This window comes from Camellia sinensis, chromosome 4 (genome assembly GCF_055761805.1).
Source record: "Camellia sinensis isolate YWXY chromosome 4, ASM5576180v1, whole genome shotgun sequence".
Classification (NCBI taxonomy): domain Eukaryota; kingdom Viridiplantae; phylum Streptophyta; class Magnoliopsida; order Ericales; family Theaceae; genus Camellia; species Camellia sinensis.
In genome coordinates, this window is record NC_138964.1 from 202,038,899 (window position 1) to 202,048,257 (window position 9,359).

General features: G+C 37.1%; 2 long non-coding RNA genes across 2 annotated transcripts; one reads left to right on the top strand and one right to left on the bottom strand.

Annotated features, from left to right (window-relative positions):
- The first annotated feature begins 302 nt into the window (after positions 1-302).
- On the top strand, positions 303-1,538 carry LOC145789831 (uncharacterized). Its single transcript, XR_014328247.1, has 2 exons — positions 303-449; positions 1,156-1,538. It is a non-coding gene; the product is annotated as an uncharacterized LOC145789831 (long non-coding RNA).
- Positions 1,539-1,931: 393 nt separating this feature from the next.
- Positions 1,932-4,516, bottom strand: LOC145789832 (uncharacterized). Its single transcript, XR_014328248.1, has 2 exons — positions 4,118-4,516; positions 1,932-2,309 (listed from the first exon to the last, which is right to left on the bottom strand). It is a non-coding gene; the product is annotated as an uncharacterized LOC145789832 (long non-coding RNA).
- Between the last annotated feature and the right edge of the window lie 4,843 nt (positions 4,517-9,359).

Consider the following 9,359-nt stretch of genomic DNA (forward strand, 5'->3'; position numbering starts at 1 on the left):
TTTAAATGGGATTTTTATTAATAAATCCATTTTAGAGTTGTTATAACCCATTAAGTCCACAAAGGAATATTATAACCTGATTAGTCCCATATACTTTTCTTTTTATTCCATAAAGTCCATTTTTCTAATTTTATATTTTTACATGGACTATTATGCCCTTATATATATATATACACTGTGTTAATACATAACACGTTCCTGTGATTTCGTCATTCAATTTTGGCAGTTTTTATCATTCTAATTCAAATGGATACATTTCTATCTTGCATGCTATCATTCTATCGTTCTGAGACTTTGATGTGCTAGGGTTTCATTGTTGCTCTGGTTCGGTGATTTTCAAGTGAAGACGACGAATTTCATATTGTTCGATTTTCACATTTTCTGGAGTATAACTACTTCAAAGTGGTTGTTTTCGAGTTTCTGGACAATTGTAGGATTGCATGATTAAGGTTAGTATCATTTTGGTTATGAATACATGTTCACTTTATGTTTTGATTTCTATGATGGATCAGATGCTCTGTTTTTTTATTGCTATGGATCGGATGCTCTGGTTTTTCAATTACATGCATCATACGTGGTACTGTGGAGGGGAGGTCGTTCAGATTATGTGAAGAATGTTATAATATTCCTTTTACTTTGATGTATCCATAATGAGGCTCTGTGTGAATGATATAATTCAGAGTTTATGAATCAATGTGAATGTTTACATCGTGGTCATGTGGAGGGAAGGTCATCAGATTAGTGTTGAATGTTGATCTGCTATAGTTCAGAGTTTGTGGAACAATGTGAATGTTTACATCATGTTAGTGTTACGTGAAGAATGTGGATGTTTGCATTTTACTTTGATGTTTGCTTAATGAGGCTCTGTATGGGTGATATAATTCAGAGTATACGTGGCAATGTAAATGTTTACATCGTGGTAATATTATGTGAATAATGTGGATGTTCTCACTTTACTTTGATATTTGCTTAATGAGGCTTTGTGTGGATGATATAATTCAGAGTATATATATCAATGTGAATATTCACATCTTGTTAATGTGAATTATGGATGTAACACTTGAACTGTACATGTATTCATCTAATTTTTGCATAATGTGAATTTTCATGTCGATTTGGATTATTGTTGATTGTTGTGTTGTTGTGTTTTTACAGGAGATGAATACCTTTATGATGTTGGTGTATACATATGGTTGCAGTACCACTGTAATAAATGCTGCCCACGCATTGTGTTATTCGCATTTGGTAGACTGTTTGTGTGAAAAATGGGGGGAGTTGTCTGCTGGTTCTATTTCATTGTTCTGTCGGTTGGCAAAGATTGTGTCAGTTGGCAAAGATTGTGTTACAATAAGATTACGTTGCGTTGGCAAATATACTAATGCATTAGTATTTGATTTGTGTTTTGTTTTTAATTTTTTAAGGTACCAATCTGATGTTTATGTTATTGTGTTTTGGATGAATGCATGGTGTTAACTTTCACACTTGTGTAATATAATCACATTATGTGAATAATTGCACATGAGTTGAAATTTTAAACATTTCTGTGGTGTGAATGTTCACTTTCTTGTTACTGTTAACAACATCAAAGTAGATGACATGAACGTTTACATCAATGTAACCATTCACATCATCAACTCAAAAGATGTGAATATTCATGACATCGTTGTTGTCATTCAAATAACCAGAAGCTGTGATGTGAATATTCACATCATCAAATTAATAGATGTGAATATTGACTTGTGTTAAGAAATATCATATTCACACCTGTCATATTGTGTTACACGAACACTTTAAACAATATTCATATCCATGTAGTATGGTTTAAAACATAAGAAAGTGTATGATCATTCTGTGATATGAACATTCACATCATGTCATGTGTCAGAAAAAAAAAAAAAAAAACAATCTCAATGTGCATGACCAACGCAAAATAGCCCTGAAAATTCATATACATATATTAACTGAAAAATATCTGTACAAGCAGTTATATGGACTTGATTTACAATTAAGCTAGTCTGCTCCAATATGTAAAACCTATTGACACTAAATTGTCTTCAATGTGGATAACAGATTTGGGTAACAGTGATAGGTGGACACCCCCCACCTATAGGTTTTCACATTGCACTGTCTTTCTGTGGTTCAAAAAAATGTGTACTAATGAGACTCTTATTTGACACCATTTAAAGCGATCCAGGCTGGCAACAATGTCTTTACGGTATACATGCGCCCTCATGATGTAATGAGTCTCTTATTTGGCTTTGGCACGGGATTCGTCTCTCTTTCGCTTGCCATAAAATCTATGGGAAGACCTGGGTATTCAAATAAGAACATTTAATTGGCTGAAAAATAGAGGATGGAACCAAAAGCACTAAACAACATTCAACAATCAACAGTGACAGTAATCTCAGCATTCACATCATTGTACACTGATGTAAATGTTTACATCAGTGTATACTAATGTTAGTTTACCCAGTATAGTACTGTGGATGTTTACATCATCTGTGTTTGCAAAATCAATTATGAAAACATCAAAAGTTATAGGGCAATGTAAATGTTTACATGGGTGATCACATTATGTTATCATTGGCTGAAAATCAAAGGGTGTAACCAACAGTACAAACAACACCCAACAACACAAACAAATATGACATTGATGTGACAATGTGAATATTTACATCATATTCCATCACATTGTTGAGTGAAGATTGGGGGTTCTGTGGACATCAACAATCAACAATATCAACAGCGACAGTAATGTGAACATTCACATCATTATACACTGATGTGAATGTTCACATCAGTGTCTAGTAATGTAAGTTTAGCTAGTAATCAACAATAATGTGAATATTCACATCATCTATGTTTACAAAATCAATTACGAAAACAACAACAGTTACAGGGCAATGTAAATGTTTATATGGGTGATTACATTATGTTATCATTTGCTAAAAATCATTGGGTGGAACCAACAGCACCAAACAATACCCAACAACACCCAACAACACAAATAAGTATGACATTGATGTGACAATGTGAATATTTACATCATATTTCATCACATTGTTGAGTGAAGTTTGGAGGTTCTGTAGACATCAACAATCAACAATATCAACAGTGACAGTAATGTGAACATTCACATCGTTATACACTGATGTGAATGTTTACATCAGTGTCTAGTAATGTAAGTTTAGCCAGTAATCAACACTAATGTGAATGTTCACATCATCTGTGTTTACAAAATCAATTACAAAAACAACAAAAGTTGTAGGGCAACGTAAATGTTTACATGGGTGATCACATTATGTTATCATTGGCTGAAAATCAAAGGGTGGAACCAACAGCACCAAACAACACCCAACAACACAAACAAGTATGACATTGATGTGACAATGTGAATATTTACATCATATTCCATCACATTGTTGAGTGAAGATTGGAGGTTCTGTGGACATCAACAATCAACAATATCAACAGTGACAATTCACATCAGTGTCTAGTAATGTAAGTTTAGCCAATAATCAACAATAATGTGAATGTTCACGTCATCTGTGTTTACAAAATCAATTACGAAAACAACAACAGTTACAGGGCAATGTAAATGTTTATATGGGTGATCACATTATGTTATCATTTGCTAAAAATCATTGGGTGGAACCAACAGCACCAAACAACACCCAACAACACAAACAAGTATGACATTGATGTGACAATGTGAATATTTACATCATATTCCATCACATTGTTGAGTGAAGGTTGGAGGTTCTGTGGACATCAACAATCAACAATATCAACAGTGACAGTAATGTGAACATTTACATCATTATACACTGATGTGAATGTTCACATCAGTATCTACTAATGTAAGTTCACCCAGTAATCAATACTAATAGGAATGTTCAGATCATTATACACTGATGTGAATGTTCACATCAGTGTCTACTAATGTAAGTTTACCCAGTAATCAACACTAATGGAAATTTTCACATCATCTGTGTTTACAAAATCAATTCCGAAAACATCTATGTTTATAAATTCAAATCTGAAAACCAGAAGATGGATGTATACATCGGTGATCACATTATGATTGAAAAGCAGAAGGGGGAATGGTATTGCTTACTTTTGTTCCTCATGGTGGGTGGGTATGGTCACTCTCAATGGATGAAATAAACTCAATCCAACGACGAAGAAGCACCCTCCTTCCGATGTGAACCTTTGCAGCAGTGAGATGAAGAGGAATCTGGGGTCGACAGTGGACGATGACGATGTTGATTGGACGATGTGAATCTAGAGTTACTGGAGGCGATGTGAATCTGGTTTCCTGATTCAGTTTTTGTTTTGGAAATTTTGTAGATTGAATAGTTGGAATGGGAATGGGTTTTGGTAGAATCGATTACACGCGGGAGAGGCGAAGGAGGGGTATTTCGTCCTTTTACAATTAATGGACCTAATGGAATATTCAGAAATAGTTTGGGTTTTATGGAATAAAACAGTTACAAATAGGATTTATCAAAAAAGAGCCCAATTTAAATTAATGTCATTTTTATTCATTTATTTAATTATTTCGTTTTTATCTTATCTTTACCAAAAAAAAAAAACAAATTGGGGCCGTTAACTTGGATTGTTGAATTTTATTTTATGTTCTTATTTATTTCATATTTGTAGTTCCCCTGTGAGTTTGTGAATAAATAAATACTAATCAATTCGGTGGTGTGAGGATGATGCGGTTTTGAGTGATTTATGCATAAATGCTATATCTGATGAGTGTTAATATAATGGTTCCACATTTTTGGTTGTGTTGGTTGAACTATTTTGTGCAGATATGGCTTTATCATCCCGTCGAGTACCCAAACGGCCTCGCAATGCCAACATTGCATTCAGGGATATGATGCTTGGGCCACCAAACCGGTTGCATGTGATACATCCTTTGATGTGGACTTCTTTCGTCGCCATCAAAACACTGCTTGGAGTATTCAACAACTTGAAGATCAGGGCCTCCTGGGCATCTGCACCGTCATTGAACCGCCATACCCGCGAATTGTGCGACTCTTTTATCAGCACATGTACGTCAGCGACGAGGACCCGGGAGCTCTCTGCTCCCTTGTTGACGGAGTGGAGTTAGTGGTCACTCCAGCTTCAATTGCCTAGGTCCTCCATTGCTCCATGGACCCTATCACTGCAGACCAGTTCCCGGTATTCACTTGGGAACTCACCATCCCGGAATTGGTGACTGAGTTTTATGAGGGGCGTTAGGAGGATGACAACCGTACGAGCATCAGGCGAGCTAATTTATCACGTCGCCTTCTCTTCCTCGATGTGGTCCTGAAAAAGAATGTCATTCCTATTGGCCACAAGGAAGAGCGGAGAAGGGACTTCCTCCGTGCCTTGCATCGGTTTGACCTCGGGTTTTGGATTGACATCCCTACCTTGATCTACAATCAGATGTATAGAATCCTAAATGAAGTCAAAATCCGCAATACACGGGGTAGTTTTACATGGGCCCTCCCTTTTGCCAACATCATTACAGCGCTCATAAAAGCCCAAGAGATATACCCACTGCAGGCCAATGAGGTTCAGCTTCCGCCACCCCTATTTTATGGTAGAACCCACTGGCGTCAAACCACTACTCGCCTGCCGCCTCCACTAGTTCTTCCCGAGGTACCGGCAAATCCTAATGATGCCCCAGTCGAGCCCGCCGCCGCACCAACGCCAATACCACCGCCATTTCGTATGACGAGAGCGCAATATCAAGCTATTTTGGATAATCAAGCCGCTCTTCAGCAATCTATGGTTGATCTCCAGACCGACTACCAGGCTTACCGGGATTATTCACAGGCGACATTTGATGGGTATCAGCAATCAGTTGCCTCTCTACACACTGACTTCTATGCATACCGGGATTCGAGTGGGCAGCGATTTGATCGATTTGATCAGTTTGATCAGTTTGATCGGCAGTTCGATCAGCATGGCACTAGGGTTCATGATGAGGCGTTCGAGACTCGGACACTGATGCATGCCCTATTTGGGCAGCATTTCCCACCACCATCGCCAGATCCACATCAGTGATTTCTGTATACTTCCTTTATTTTCTTTCCTTTTGTTTTGTTTTGTTTTATTTTCTTTTCCTTTCTCTTTTATATGTACCAAAAAAAAAAAATTCAAAACAACTGTGTTTGGGTGTCCTTGCCTTGCTGGATGTGCACCCCTGCTGTCTGGTAAGATCCTCTCTCTCATTTTATTATCTCATGTCTACTTGCTTACATTGAGGACAATGTTATATTCCAGTTGGGGGTGAGGGTATTTGTAATAACTATTCATGTCTATCCTTATTGCACTTGATTTGCACCACTTCACTTAATGTTTACTTTCTGCCAGTGTGGTAATGATATGAACTTATGTTAATTGGGGAACATAGTGGGCTTGTATGAAAAGGGTTTATTGGGTAAATACTCACTTGTGATGTTTGCACTAGGATAGTTGTTTGTGTTTGTGGTATTAGTACACTTGTCATAAGTATGCCTTAATTCATATGAACACACTATCATAGCAGTGACCTCTTTATTATAATCTCTGGTGTACATCATTGATAATGGTTGAGGTTGCAGAAAAGAATGAATAAGTAGCCAAGTTTCTTGTAAAAAAAAAAAAAAAAAAAAAAAAAAACTTGACTTGTTTGGGTTCATAGCCTCTTTAACTCGAGTTATTAAGCCCGTAGGGGTGTCTCTATACCTAGTGCCCTAAAATCGTCTAGTTTGGGAGTCATTGGCCCAATGCTTGTTACATAGGCTGACTAGAAAACTTAATGGATCAGGACATTGCATAGCCTTTCATAAAAAATAAAAAAATAAAAAAAAATTTGAGAAGCGTGGTTACAGCAGTTTAGTTTTTCTGTATATGTTGAGTGTTATTATGAGTTACACTGGGCTATTATAGTGGACAGTTAACTAATATGGAGATTGCACTTTACATCGAGAGTACTAATGATGTGTCTACTAGCATTCACAAGTACAGGGGACTCTACTTTTGTATTAACTGAATTGTGGTTTAAGCTCAATAGATTCCTTCATACTTGTCCACTATGCCTTCAATGACTCATCATGTTTTAATATCACACTGTAGTGACACATAAGTTGGTTGTTGTGTGGAGTAGTGTGGTTAATTGTTGTTGAGCGGATATAAATATGTTGATGTTTATGGGTATCATTTCTGAAAACCCTCACGAGATTATACTCGTCCACTTCGGGTAACCTTATGGTTTAAAGGCTTGTTGTATATGCTAAATGCAATCGTGATCCCTACAAAAGTGGCTGAGAGTATTTTACTTTTCTCATTTCTTTTGTTTTGCTTGAGGACTAGCAAAATGTAAGTTGGGGGGTGTGATGTTGGCCGAAAGGTACCACATTGAGGTCACTTAAGTTACAGTTTTAGTCATTCAATGTTATTTATTTGGTGGAGATGATGTGTTTCGTGCACTTGTACAGATTTGGCAGGAAATAGAAAATTCAATCAGAAAGGGGTGCAAAAGCAGATTCTCCGAGCAGGAAGTGACGAATCCAAGCCAGCCAGACCATCGCACGTGCGGCCAAGCTTCACCGCACGTGCGGCCCACCACCGCACGAGCGTCCCATAGGACCGCACGAGCGGCCTACTTAGGGACGCGTGCACGAACTTTTTGGTCTATTTTGCTCCGAATAAAAGAAAAAAAATCAGTCAAACCTAGGGTTCGAAAAATCAATACAGAAAAGAGAGAGACTAGGGTTTCAGAGAGAGGATATTCTACCAAAGCTTGAAAGACACTTCCATGGAGGTTTCTTCCTCATATTCTTCCTCTTTCCACTCCTCCATGAGTGGCTAGTCGTCTTTTCTAGGGTTTGATGAAACCCTAGCCATGTAATGGAATTTTTCATGAGCTTTAATTGTAAATTGATTTGAATGAATGTATGGATGTTTTAGAAGTTTATAAATAATTGTTTCGTTCTTCTCTTCAAGCATTCTACTCTCTATGATTGTTTAATGCTTTCCATACATTAGTATTCTTTGTGTTTGTATTCAAAGTACGAGACGAGTCATACTATGAGAGACGGGTCGTTTTGCTAACATAGTTTAGAGCAAACGACTCGTATTACTCGGGATGATTCGTGCCTGTACATTGAATACAACAACCCTCTTGATCAATATTTCAAACTTGTAGTTGTGAAATATTGGGTTGTTCAAACCGAATTGCTATTGGTGGTTGGTGTTAAGTCTCATTCATGTAATTAGTGGTGAATTCTCTACCCTAGGATTTTTCCCCCAATTCAGTAAACCCTATTTCATTTATTATTGATAATTTAATTCTTTAGTTTAATTTATTCGTTATTAAATTAGGTTATGAACAATCAATCTTTTTATCAAAATTAATTTAGGAATTTAGCAATTAAATTAGTTTAATCTCACAATTGTCCCTGTGGATCGATACCTGGACTTGCCGTTATTCTGATAGAATTTGGTATAGTTTAGTGATTATATTTTGTGTGTTCAACGACCCATCAAGTGTATTAAGCTGTTGAGCTAAGTATAGCAGGATACTAAAATAGAGTCACCTATGTGAGTTTGAAGTGGGGCCGCTTCTAGAAGAATTGGACAGGCTAAGATTCTTTGAAACCACTCGCTGAACCAGGCTAGTGCCCAGGGCCATACAAGGCACACCAGTGAGAACAGAATGGTGGTAGGAGTAATTCCCGTGTGAGATCTATTGTCTCAGTTTACATAAACGGCAGAGCAGTTTAAGATGTCATATTCACTGATCAGCCAGTAAACTCAATAGGTTTTCACTGGAAGAGGTTCAAAGCTAAAGCTACCTTCTCTGATGTCGAGGTCAGTCCGTTGTACTCTCTCTCCGAGTCTTTATTGTTGAACGATGTCCGTTTGTTGAGTCATTCGGTCAATTTTTATTCATGTGGAGGATTGTTGGAAAAAATGATTTTTTGGTGATTTTAATTTAATATTAAAGTGTGGTGACTTTAATTAAATTTTAAAGTGGGTCCCAACCATTTATTGTGTTGGGTCCAAGTGGGCCAAAAACAATTGAGAATTGAATAAGAAATTGCCAAGAAATTGCATCATGATGTTAGATTCATGAATGAGATTTTAAGGATATTTAAATCCTTTTTCTTGGCTAAAGGGTGTGAACCCATTGGGCATCCAAACTTTTCATCTTTCTGGAAAGGGGTTATGGATCTTGGTTAATGGGGCTTTAATGACCAGCCATAAAGGCTGGTGGCTCTTCCTCTCTCCCCTATACATGTATAAATTGAGACCCTCCTGTCAAGTCTCAATATAGAAATTTTTGTTTCCATTTTACAAGTCAGTTTGCCAGAAAG